General features: G+C 42.0%; 1 protein-coding gene across 2 annotated transcripts in view; it reads left to right on the forward strand.

The window, feature by feature from the left end:
- The first annotated feature begins 44 nt into the window (after positions 1–44).
- The window catches only part of LNX2 (ligand of numb-protein X 2), a 59,690-nt gene continuing 46,442 nt past the window's right edge, over positions 45–13,292 (forward strand). For both annotated transcript variants that reach the window (XM_064716843.1, XM_064716833.1), the window contains exon 1: positions 45–311. The gene's annotated coding sequence lies outside the window, so the exon portion shown is untranslated. The remainder of the gene's footprint in view (positions 312–13,292) is intronic.

Below are 13,292 nucleotides of genomic sequence, written 5' to 3' on the forward strand. Positions count from 1 at the left end.
TCCGCGCAGCCGATCAGGCGAGCGGCGGGGACACCCCGGCCCGGGGCTCCGCCGCGTCCCGCCCCGGCCCCGCTGCCATAGGCTGCGGTTCGCCCGGCCCCGCGCCCGGGGCCGCCGCCGGAGTGGCGGAGCGCCGCTGTCACTTGGGCCGCGCCGCTGCCCGCGGCGGGGGGCGGAGGCGGGAGCACCGGCTCGGCCCGGCCCGGCGAGACACGTTCTCCAAGTGCTGCTGCCCGGAGTTTGCTTCTCTTAAGGCGGGGCGGGCGCAGCCGGCGCGGCTGAGGAGGAGAGCGCTGCGCGGAGCCGGCGCGGTGAGTAACTTCCCTGCCCCGCGCCGTGCGGGCGGCTCAGCCTCCCTCGGTGGCAGCGGCGCGGGGTCCCCGCGGGGGCGGCGGCGCCGGGCGAGCCGCTCTGCGCGGGCAACAAGTACGGGAGCGGGGCCGGGCCCCGGAGCCGCCGTGCGGGGCTGAGGCGGGAGCCCGGGAGCAGCGTCCCCGCCCTGGAGCCCCCGGCTCGGCGGCGGGGCTGAGCTCGGCGGCGCCTGCCCCTGCAGCGCGGCTCTGCGAGGCTGAGCTGTGGGCTCAGCTGCTGGAGACCCACACGGAAAGCGCCTGGTTCTGGGTCCCCCGATGCACCTATGCTGCTCTCGTGTGGCTTCATTAAAGAAGCTCTTTTCTGGCAAGGAATCAAATTACTGCGTGCGGGGGAGGCAGAGGAACAGCTGCGAGCGAACCCCTGCTGCAGGAGCGGGTTTCAGGTTGTGTGTTTTACAGCTGCGCCAGAGGAACTCGGGGCTGCCTGCGAAATGCCGCTGGAGCCCGTGTGGTTCGCAGCTATTTCCAAACGTTCAGTCTAGCCCTCGGAGCTCTGAGCCACGCTCTCTGGTTTCTCCCATCAATTGTTAGCTCTTAGCGCTGAAATGTGGTTAGAAAACTTTTAGCCTTTTATACTCCTAACACGGCGTACTTTAGAATTTATCATTGCACTTGACGGAATCGTACTTGGTCAGCTCACGGAGAAAGCCGTTCCTGGAGCTCTGGCAGGGCTCAATCTGGTAGTCTCTGGTGACTTTTCTTACCGTGTTCATAATGCATAGTGCTGATTGCTTACTTCTCTAGAAATCTATTAAGTACTTCTGAGCTTCCTTTAATTCCTCTTTTAATTACGTGATTTAGGGGTTTGGGTTTTGTTTGTGTGCGGAGTAAAAAATGTCTGTGAAGGATTAGTTTTGGACTACATTTAATAGTCTCTGGAAATAAATTTCCAATCATAAATACTTTTGAGCTTCTGTTCAAAATAGGAACTGGTCTGAGCTACACTCTCATTAAATAAATGCTTTGAATTCCTGATTTTATTTTTTTATTCCTCTACCCTCTTCTTCTGGCTTTGTAATGCTTTATTCTAAGCTGCAATCCAGCAGCAGATCAAGGAGGCTTAGGAAGAAACATCAGATGGTTTTGGTTAGTGTCCCTACCACTTGGAAAATAAACATGTTAGTACCATATGCTGCCCCGAGTTTATTAAAACAAATTTCCTCAAAATGGAAACAAGTTATATCAGTGTACTTGCTAGAACGGTAAGACCTAATAGGAGTCCTTTTTAATTACTCTTTTTTTTCTAATTGTCACATCACTGAGTAAGAAATCCTCTCCCCTGAACACAGTACAATATAAAATTACTAACTCCAGAGTCAGCAGGCTGCAAAGAACACTATTGTGCCCAAGTAGATTTTTTTAAATAAATAAAGGTTGTAACACGTTTTAAAGTACATGTACTGTTGCAATTCTAAAATGTATGGATATTAAAACTCATAATTTTCCCATGAGTTTTCAGTGCTGAATTTGTCTGTACTCACCCTTAACTTTGCTTGGTGACTTCAGCAAGAGGGAGCCCAGGGCCTTGGACTCGGGTCTGAGATTTGCAAAGGTAGTATCTTTTCTTAACACTGCACCTGAATTTTCTGTTACCAAAACAACAAAAAATGTGACACTTTAGGGACAAAACTTTGCAGGAGGAATGTAAGCCTGTGATTGGGTAGAAAAATACTGTTCTCTTGAGACAGGTTAAAAAATAAGCTTACTAAAACCTGTCCTGCCATAAACGGTGGCTTTGACATTGCAACATTTGGCATTTGTTTGTTGTGCGCTCCCACGGAAGCACTGATTACCTCAGTGAAAGTTTCTTTTTTTGTAAGCCTTTACCCATACTGAGTGGTCTCAGTTTTGGTATATATTTATGGGCCTGCATTACTAAAAAACAGCAGAAGTTTGTTAGCTACTAGTTGAAACTCTGTATCTGCAAATATGCCAAAATATCCTCCTCTTCTTTCATCTCCTTTTTCTGTACTTCTAAAAAATGTTAACATATTTGAAAGCAACTGGGAAGAAGTTATACCAACAATATCAAAGTGAAATGTGTAAAGACGTAATGTGTACTAGATAATTAATATAAATTATTGCCTTGCATCAGCAAAATGTTGCTTGTTTAAAGAGCTACTAGACATGGACAGCTGTAACTAATAAGAAAACATCATTCATTTGGTGTTAAAATGCTCCCTGATGTAAAAGGCACCAGGGGAAGCTGGTTGCCTGTTTGACATGCCAGTGGCTTGTCTCTGATATTTGAAAATTCTTTGTTGATTTCATTGGCAAAAGCATTTTTCATGTGACACCATTGAATTGCATGCTGTTTAATTGCTTTATTAGATCAGTGGAGTTTGTCCTTCAGAAATTGTAGTGCCTTTTGAAGAAGAAAATGCTTTTAAGTGTTAATATTAAGTTATATAATTGATAGGTCTAGATTTCTATGGAGCAATAAAAATTAATAACATTGTGGAGTGGATTTTTTTGGTTCTAATTCTGTAGATATTTGTGCTTTCATATGCCTAATTTTAAACATCCAGGTATTTCTTTTGGAATGACAGGGTCTGTTCTTAGGCTTAATGATAAGCCTACATGTAAATGTTTTTGAGGTTGAGATTTATGTTAGCAAAATTCATGGGCTGAAGCTGTCGTGTGTTTTCACACTGCCTGCTCTGTATCCAGCATGAGACAGTGTAGGTGGCTGATGGGACTGGGCTGCCCCTTGGCATGTGTGGAGATGCCCCCAGCCCTGCTGTTGTGTTACAGGGCATATCAGTGCTGTACCCGAGCTGGCTTCATCCTTGCAATGTGCTCTGCAGCACTACAGACGTGCCTTTTCCTTCTGAAGCACTTTGGTGGTACCAGAGATGTCAGTCCTTTATGTTCCCATAGAGAGTTATTTCAGCTGATGTCAGTTTAGTAAGTAATTTGTGGGCTGGAGCACTAGTGGAATCTCTTGCAGAGTCTCTCCTGCTGAGCTCTGTGTTAGGTGGTGAACACAAAAGCCAAAGTGTGCAGCTGTTTGATATAAAGTCAGATAACTTGTGAGCATACAAGATTTCAAATTGTTTTGCATTTTTTCCATTCAAATAGTGGGTACTATTTTTGACATGGAAACTTGGGGTAACGTAGCTCAATATTTGCAGTCTCATTTTTGCTTCAAGTAAGCAAGTTGATATTGCTCTGGAGTTGGGGCACGTTGTTAAGAATGTCTAGAATTTTCTTACTGTCATAACAATAAACCAGATTAAATAGGGTAGGAAAGTAATTATTAGATTATAAATGAGTCAGATCAATGTTATATGGAAGGTAATTTTACCCAGGAGGAGTTGGTACACTTTGGGCTGGAGTGATAGATGTTCTATTTTGCCTGGCTGTTTTTCTTTTGTTCCACAGAGAGGAATCATTGAGTCATCACAGAATGGTTTGAGTAGAAGGGGACCTTACAGATCATGTAGTTTCAGTCTCCCTAGGAAGGAACACCTGCCACTAGACCAGGTTCCTCAAAGCCTCCTTTTGAAGGAAGTGATCTTTGACTATTAACCAGCTTTTTTGGGCTCCTCTTCCCTTGAGGACATTATCCCATGATGCTCAACCAAGCAGATCCGTGGAGAGGCCAGTCTGCTTTTCTGGAGCCCAGGGTGCTGACCCTGCTGTGCTCCCTGCTCACTGCCTTAAGGTCCTCAAATGCCACATTCCAATGTCACTGCGGCCAAGGCTCCCCACTAGTTTCGCATTCTGTACCAGACCCTCTTTGTTGGTGAGAACAAGATTCAATATAGCGCCTCTTTTTGTTGGCTCTTCTGTCATTTGGAAGAGGAAGTGTTTTTGCATTTAATTGGAAAGATTTGACACATTTAACCACTTTTCATGGACTATACAAAGTTTTTCAGAAGAACCCTTGTTTGTAGAACAAAATGCAATTTGCTTAAGTAGTATATCCAATATATGAACTAATCCAGTTTTAAAATGGTGTAAATGGTAGTAATAAGTAGTTCTAGACAACGAAGCAGAAGGAACTATGACTACTCTTCCTTTTTCTAGCAATAAAGCACAATGGAAAGTGGTCCATGTTAAAGGAGAACCCATAAGTGTCTGGGCAAAGGGAGGCACCCAGTAGTTGCAGAAAGACAAACCAGGACCTTTGGGTTGTGTTGCCTGGAGTGGTATAGTGGTGTCAGATATTATTCTGCACAGTGGGGAAAAATGAGCTACATGCTTCCTGCTTCTGCTTTGTACATTCCTTGCAGTGGGAGTGATTTTGAAGTGCAATACAGGCTGTGTTCCCCAGCCCCCAAGATCACACTACTGCTGCGTGTTCCCATGACCTTCTCCAAAGAGGTTGCACAAGCCCAGTGGAACATGTCAGCACGCCTGTGTTGTATGTTCCCAGGGGCTGGCTCTTTAGAAGACAATTGGGAGAAGGCACAGTTTATTATTGGGTTCAAGTCAGTGTTCTTGAATGCTGACATTTTTATTGACTCTTGCAGCTGTACTCGTTGTGTAGATTTTTATGTTCTTCACATGCAATTTTTGCTTGAATCTGAGCTCTCTGCCACAGACAGCCCTCTCTTACTGCAGTATCATTGTCAAAAACTGTGACCTCAAAAGACCAAAGAATACCTGTGATGGGGGATTTTAAGCTCTTACCTTCCTGTGGCCTTCTTTGTTCTTCAGATTGGTGCTAATCCTTGTTTCAGAGCTCATAGATAGGAAGAAGAAAGCTGATACAGCAGGGTTTTTTTGGCACAACAGAAGAAAATTGAAATGCAACCAAAGCTGATGGAGGCTGACTTGTGTACCAAAATCAGTTTGTGGAAAGTGATTTTCTGTGGTTGCTGTCTTGTGCTAGGACAAACTGTTGTGTTCTGCCGCAGGAATGTTATGTTTGCTCTGAAAGGCTTTGAAAGGACCAACCCAGGAGGCTTCTATTGTGATACACAGCAATGTTGCAGAATCCAGGTGTTGTGTTTTTCTGGACATTGAGTTTTGGTAGGCATTCCCAAACAAGATCTTAATTTCAAAAAGCAAACAAAAAAAGCTTGGCTGGTATCAGTGAGCCACCTTTGTTGGTGCACTTTACTTTGTCATGAAGTGAAAGCGCTTTTGTCTACAGACCTCGTAGTCCCTCCATGAAATGAGCTATGTCATAGTGGCAGTAGAATGGAGCCTGTGGTGGGGGTTTCTGTGGCTGTGGCCATGTCATCCAAATAATTCCTCTAACTGACCAGCAAAACCAAAATGCCAAGAAGAAAGCCAATAAGCCCTGCAAGGCTCTTAAACTGACCACATTCTGACTTCAACACAACTGGTTCTTCCAGTGCTGTCAGTACCAGCCTGCATAGAGCAGCACGTTCAAAGTCCATCCTAGGGCCAAGTAGCCTCCATCTAGAGCAAGTCACATTTCAAGGAGCAAGCTGGAGACGTTAAAGTCTGCATGTGCCTCATGGATAGTGCACTGAATATCTGTGATAGATTAAATACTTAAGTATGCATCTTATTAAGTTGCCTCTACATGTTTGGAGGTTAAAAGTTACAGAAAATCCCCAAACCAGTTACCACTATCGCTGGTTCATGCAGAGGAGGATTCTTTATTGTTTATTCCAAGTTCATGCATTTATTTACCAATGGCCCACCTTTCTTTGTCTTCTTCCCTCTTCTTAATTGATCTATTGCTGCTCTGGCCCATGTCATTTTCTCTCAAGTTGCTTTTTTAAAAATTGAGTTGTTTAACACTTGTTTATAACCAGAATGAATTAACTGTGAGTGAAAGCTGGTCAATGCATCACAAGGCCATATAGATTCTGATGTGTTGGGTAAGCATTCTGATCATGTTGGAGAGTTTGCCATGAACCCTGTCCTGATCAAACAGTTCTGAGTACCCTTGGCACAGTGCATGTGCACCCAGGGGCTGCCCCAACTCTGAACTGAAGTAACTTGTTTTTTAAACTTCTTGAAAAACATTTTCAGTCAAGCTTTTTCCGGAGCAGGTTGATGAGGGTTTCCTAATGTCTGGCCTCTTTTTCCTGTTTTTAAGTCTTGTTTGTTCTAGAGCAGTTTTCTCAGCCTTTTAGTGTTATTGACAGAAGCTAATGAAGGCTCACCCAGTTCCTGCCTTTATGTTAATTAAAAATTAGTACCAGTCAATTCCTGGTCTATTTTTACAATTAGTCTATTGTTAAACTGTCATTTCTGCTTCAAATGAAAATTGAAGGTTTAAAATTCACAGGGTTTCCTGCCTAGTATTAAAACAGTATTGAATGCCTTCAGATTTTGGGTTTGCTTTCTAACTATTTTAGTCCCTTTTAGACACTAAAGGTAAGGCTAGACTCATTCAGATTTGATTAGGCTAAAAATACTTGTGGATCTGCCATGCATTTCATGCAAATGTCTTAAAACTGTGTATAAGTTAGGTCTGTACATACACGTAAGAAAGCTTCATAAGAATTCCGTGACGGCTCCCAAATGTTTCTTTTTTTGAAATCACCAATAAAAAAGGTATCTTTCTACTTTGTCTGGCAAAGTAACTACTCTTCATTCCTGCTATCAGGGGGTTTGCTCAGCATGTCTGTTCAGCACTGATACTTTTGTATTCTGTAGCTGGAAGGGACAGGAACTGAATTGGACTTCGCCACATGCACAGCAGCAAATATACCTGTCGTAGTGTATTTATACAGTGTTGGAATGATCCTGCATAAAAAATCTCTAAGGATTTAGTTGTGAGGAGGCCTTTTTTCCCCACTTTGAAATCCATTTTGACTGTAGCTGCTGACTTTCTATTGAATGTGGCTCTACTGCTTTTTTGCAGGGAAAATAACTTTGCGGTGAGGCGAAAGTGAAGGTGATTCAGTGGTGGTAAAAAGGAGAATCAGCAGCACGGCTTGTCTGAGCACTTGACCTGAGCTGTCTTGCCGTGTAAGCAGAAAAAGAGAATCTGTGGGAAAATTAACACTAAAGTGAGTGGTAACACAAGATTTTGGGTTACTGGAGTGTGAAATGAAAACTGTTAACAGTCCTTTCTTCTGCAGTAAGGGATGTGTGCCATTGACCAGAGAAACGCTGTAGAAGTGTAATGCTTTGCTAACTCGTATTTTGAAAAGTTTGGAAAGCTGTGAAGCCAGGAAATGTTCTGAAGTGTTGTGCTGTTACGAAGTTGAAGATACTTGACTAGGAAATCTTGGGTACAGCTTGACTTGCTTCTTTGTCTTCTACTGTTGTGAAACTGTTGTCAATTTCACAACAGGTGAAGCCTTTAAGTAAGCTTCAAATTCAGTGAAGGCAACTTATTTCAGACAGTAATGTCAGCATGCGCTGAGATTTTTATTTTTGCCTCAGATTGTCAAAGAGGAGAGAGTTATGTTTTGACTGATACTGACTTTGAGGATAAAGAGCATGTTTTGTTCTAAAGTGTTCCTATAGGTGAGTCTGTCCATACCCAAAAACCTGCTAAGCAGGTTAAGTTGATAGGCAGGAGAGAAGGGACTTCACTACAATGCATCCATGTGTGTTAGGAGCAATTGCTATCCTGCATATATAATTTTTCAGGTGATGTGTCACATGTAGAGTGCTATTTTGTCATCCCTGTAGCTTGACCGTACAACTGAATCCACAGCAGCGACTCCATAGGGCTCTTTATGGGCATGAGAGTCCTTTTGCTTCTGCTCCCAAGGAAGCCACTGAATTCAGCACAGTTATGATGATAAGGTTACAACAGAGCATCCCTGGTGGGCTTTCTTTGCTAAGGCTCAATCTAATCGCTGCTTGTGCAGATCTGGTTAACATTCTGCTTGTCATTGAACTTTACGTGCAGGTGTATATATATAAAATTAATTTCTGTATGTGAAGAAGTAAAACAGCATAACAAGGGAAAGAACTGTGCTTTCTCTTTTCTTTCTTTCTTTTCAGATCTTAGAAATCCTGCCAGATTTAGCTCTAACATTAAGAATTTTTATGGAAGAATGGAAAAGAAATACAAATTATTGATGCATGCAAAGCCATGACATTAGTGAAAGACATTATAGGAATATGATATAGGATGTTTTTACCAATTTAATTATTGTTCAATTCTGTAGTTTTTACTTTTTAGTTGTGAAGTAAATAGTCTTCTGATGCTGTCAGTAGTTACAGCAGTGAGGAACTTCAATCATGCACTGTTTAAATAGGAGAGCAGTACGGTTAATTGTCAACACTGATTATAGAAAATGTCAGGAACAGTTTATGGGTTTCTTTGTGGGAATTTTCATATAAATTGCCACATCAAAACTTCAGAACACAGTAAATGGGTGATGGAAAAAGAGTAACCTTTGTAAGATAAAAGGAGTTATTTTCTTAATTTTCCAGCTGATGAGTAAACATGAAAGGAAAGACACCAAATTGCTTTTGCTATCATGATATATTTTTCTTAGTCTACAGTTTGTTCTGTCCTTTTTAATATTAAAGTTAGTTTTTTGACATAAAATTATCCTGCTTCCCAAATTTGAAACAAATTGGAAGCAATTAATAAGTGAAATAATCAAGCAGTCATTTAATCAGAGTTAAAACTGTATGTAAATATATTTATGTATTTATCTATGAAATTGCATTAAGTATAGTGATAACAGTCTTTATTAGAAAAAGTGCTCTGATTTAACACAAATTGACAAGGATTAGGATTTAATAATGAATTAATTACTGTTCCCTGTTTGAGGGGTGGCATTTTCCCGAAAGATTTTGCTTTTAGTAGTACCATCTTTTTCCCCAGATGTTCTCGAATACATTCTGCATTGTTTTAAAACAACTCTAATCTTTAATACGATTATCTGTAAATTTCCTTTGTTTACTGAGGGATTTTTTCAGATTATCAAATCATTTTATGTACAAATCCTCCTTTCCTTGGTGCATACCAAAACTCTCCGTTGCACACCCAAGGCAGTGCCCCAAATGAAACCAACTGACATCAATTATTGATGATTACTCTGCCTGCTGGGAAGTGAAATCAAGTCTCAATTCACGATTTGTTTCCAACACAGGGTAATGAGAGCAGGTGCACACTGGAGCGTGTGCATTGATTTGCAGGGTAAGCATAGGCAGGTGACTTATGAGTGCACAGATTGAGAAGAGAAAATGGTTACAGCCAGAGTTGTCATTGCTTCTGGAGAACTTGGGTGGCGTGTTTTCCTGGTACCAACACACCAAAATGAGAGGAGCTTTTCTTTCTCATCACGGTGGTAATGTTGTATTACACTGGGGCATGTGATAGCCCTTAACAGGAGTGCAGAGCCCCCCTCTGTCCCTCTTCATCCCACCTAAATATGGCCTGATTTAATTTGCTCTGGCTCCATCAGGCTTCACAAGCTGTAACTGTACTCCCTATTTCTCATGCACCAGTAACTGTCTTTCACTGGGGTTTCCTAAGTGTGAAATCAAGTAACTTAGCAGTGGAAGTGTGCTTAAGCATCCTTTATGCCCCTCCCTTTTGTGTCTGTCCTTTGTGTGGGATTGAGTTGCGGGGGAAAAAGCTTTAGAACAGAAACCAGCAACTGAGTTACGACAGAGGTTCAGGAGAAGTGAGGGAAAACTGAAAGGCAGTGGATAAGCTAAAACATGGCAGTGAGGGAAAACTGAAAGGCAGTGGATAAGCTAAAGCATGGCACTTCTTAGTTTTCTAAATTACCTCCATGTAATTGTAGGCATCGTTTACATGTAATTTTTGACATAATTTTTTTAATGCAACAGTTGCTGCAACTTCATCATTAGTAAAATCCTTATTGCCTGTGAGGTTTAGAAGGAGCTGGAAATACTGCCTGAGCTACAAGACAGCTTAGAGACAGCTGAAAACTGTATTATCCTTTAGGGGAAAATAGGTCTGCTCGATTTGTTTCTGGAGGACAAGTACTGAGTGAGCATTTGGGTCCAGCCAGATTTCCCTCACCACAGCTTCTTTCCAATGCTGGCAGTTCCTTATGGGCCTGCCTGGGTTCCCCTGTAAAGCATTCACTCTTGCATGTTGTTTTGGTAAGCTGTTTTTCAGGCTTTTAGAACAACAGACAAAAGAAGGGAAATACATGTTTTCAAAATGCATTCAAAACCCAGTGTGGAATTTCTTGGGATAGAGCAAGCTGTGCAGAAACATAAGCATTTTTCATGTTTGAGGTTGTCAGAATCTGTTGTAGGAAAAAAGGTCAGATATCAATACAGGAGTCTGATATTTCCCCTTCAGGACTGCCCCTCCATTTTCTGAATTCAGGAGTTCCAACTCCAAATGTTAGGCAGGAGTAAGAAGTAAGCGAAAAAGAATGCATCTTCGAAGGACAAAGCAGTGCAGTGAGAGCTTCCCTTGCTGGCAAAGGCCTGAGTAAGCAGGTGGGGCTGGCAGCGTGCCCTGAAGGTTAATGCAGTCGGTCACCGAGCTGGAGGGGAAGGTGAAGCCCTCACTTCTGCCCAGCTTCTCAGGAAAGGTCCTCTGAGCAGACTTCTGGCTGCTGCCTCTCATTTCACCTTGGGTGCTGGGAGAAAGAAATGCTTTTAGCTAGGACCGAGACAGGGCAAGGCTAAAAAAAGCCCACCCAAAAATCAATGTATATAGTATTGATGGCATTTAGAACCGTCTGGGTTTCTTTCTTTCTTTGGTGAGCTCCAAGCAGCAGCAGCAGGGCCAGCATTTCGTTTCTGCAGCTGAGCTGCCCCAGTGGGCTCAGGGGCTGCTGTCTGCCCACCCAACCAGCCCAGCTGCCTGTTGTGCTGGCTGGGATTTTATGGTGCCCCTGAGGCTATTCCTGGATGACATGTCTGTATTAGAGAAATATTTTCTTTAGTGCTAATGCAGGAACAGTCTAGCTGAGCACAGACAGCAGTATTGTTAATTTTCCAGGCTGTTGCTACCTTACTCTCAGCTGTCCCTAGACATCCTCACCATTTTATGTTTCCTCTCTAATGGCATGAGCCAGGATGTCATAATATTCAAAATCAAATGTACCAGAAAATATAATAAATTAAAGTTGGGCTAGCAGAGTAATTGAAGAATAAACTGAATTTAAACCAAACAGGATTGTGTTATGAACTGATTGCTATTCACAAAATGCACCAGAGGAGTGTGACTTCATGTAGATTTACTATTGATGGCAGCGTTTCCTAGATGGCTATTGGCAATAAAGAAATGAAAACGGTGTGAACTTTTGGGTTAGTACCAGAACATAACAATGCAATAAAGGAAAAGTACTGTTCTAGTTACGCTGCAAAGTGATTCTGGAAGAACAATTTTCCTGTGTTTTATTTATTTATTTAAGATATTTATGTGTATTTAGAAATCCTTGAGTTTATAAAAAGGGAATACAGGCCTTGGCATGGACATAACTGAATTTTTTCCTCAACTCTTAATGTAATTCTTCTGTAAGAAACTACTTAGAATATGTAACAGTAGAGTGGATCCTCCTCAATTCCAAAAATTGAGTTTAAGGACATTTGATGTCCTTAAGGAATTTTAAAATTGTTTGCCCAGACAGTTTTACAGCAGATAGTCCGTGTATTTTTCTTGGAGTAGAATTTTCTATTTTCTGTTTTACTAAAACCAGGTAATGTACATACATAAGACATTTTAAAAATAACCCTTCAGCTGTGATGCTAGTAGAGGCGTAGGGAGATGGCATAAGATCTGGATTTGTGAGCTACAAGTTATCTGAGCTGAGCCCTGTGTTCTTCTGTTCTCTGGAAATGTGAAATGAGATGGAGCTAGTGAAAGGCACCCTGAGGGTTGCTGGTACAGCCAGAAGCCATGGGAAAGCCAGTGCAAGTGGAAGCAGTCAGCAGCAGGTACGTGCTAAAACATAGCGAGTGCTGTCTGAGCTGCTGGGTTGAGGAATCTGCGTGGGCTGAGCGAGAGCCAGCCCCGTGCTGAGCAGGCCTGCTGATGTGGAGGCAGTCACACTGCTGGTGTGCAGAGAAACTGAAAAACCACGCTGGACAATACTTTATTTTCTACTTATTCTTGTTTTGAGAACACAAAAGAAATTTTGTAAGGATGAGATTTTTGGGAGCAATGATCCAAGCTCAAGGCAAGACTCGTCTGCTTTCAGAATTATGTGCTGTGGTGGAATACCAGCAAATGGAAGGGCTGTTCAGTGGTAGAAATTGAACAAGCCTTTGGTGGCAGTGGGGACAGATGGGAAAAAGGCAATATTGCTGCACCAGAAGAATTAATTTTGTAATAATAAGCAATATGATTTGTTTAATTGAGCTCTTCTAAGTTTAAAGGTTTAAGTTGTGTTTAAATGTGAAATGGCATTGTTTATTTTCATTATTCTTGTAAAATTTAAATAATGTTCTCTACCAGGAAGGGTAATGAAATCCATTTGATTTTTAAACTAATACTACAGAATGGTAAAAAAAAAAGCAGCTCTTGTGAGTTAAATACTTGAATATATACAGTAAGGTTTAGCATTATTAAACTAATTCAAAATGCTGTTAAATCCCTTGATTTAAATTACTTCACTGTGCCATGACCTGATGGAATTAGAAATTAATCTAGAAGATGCAATTAATAGACTACTTATATCTCTCATGTAATACTTAAAATTAATTATTTTTCTGTGTGTATTTTGATCACTTAAGTTATTTCCTTGCACCCATCCCATATCCCATAGAAGTAGGCTGAGGGATCACCTCAGGAGGGAGGACTGAGATCTACTGTCTGTCCTTCTGGGCTGACTGAGGAAATAGTGAGGGCCAGTTTCATAAACAAGCTGCCAACAACCTTGGCTCTCTCTTCAAACTTGTGTACGAGAGAACTTGGGAGAATGCTGTTATAAAGGAAAAAATAATCTTCCTAACAGTAGGGGGCAAATAGGCAGCATTTAACCCACTTAAAAAGGAAGAGGCAGTACAGGAATTCCTACAGGAAGGTTTTGAGGAAGGTAGCCTTCAAGATCTGGTATTTCTGCTTGCTGCAATGGGAAG

This window comes from Zonotrichia leucophrys, chromosome 1 (assembly GCF_028769735.1).
Source record: "Zonotrichia leucophrys gambelii isolate GWCS_2022_RI chromosome 1, RI_Zleu_2.0, whole genome shotgun sequence".
NCBI classification, from domain to species: domain Eukaryota; kingdom Metazoa; phylum Chordata; class Aves; order Passeriformes; family Passerellidae; genus Zonotrichia; species Zonotrichia leucophrys.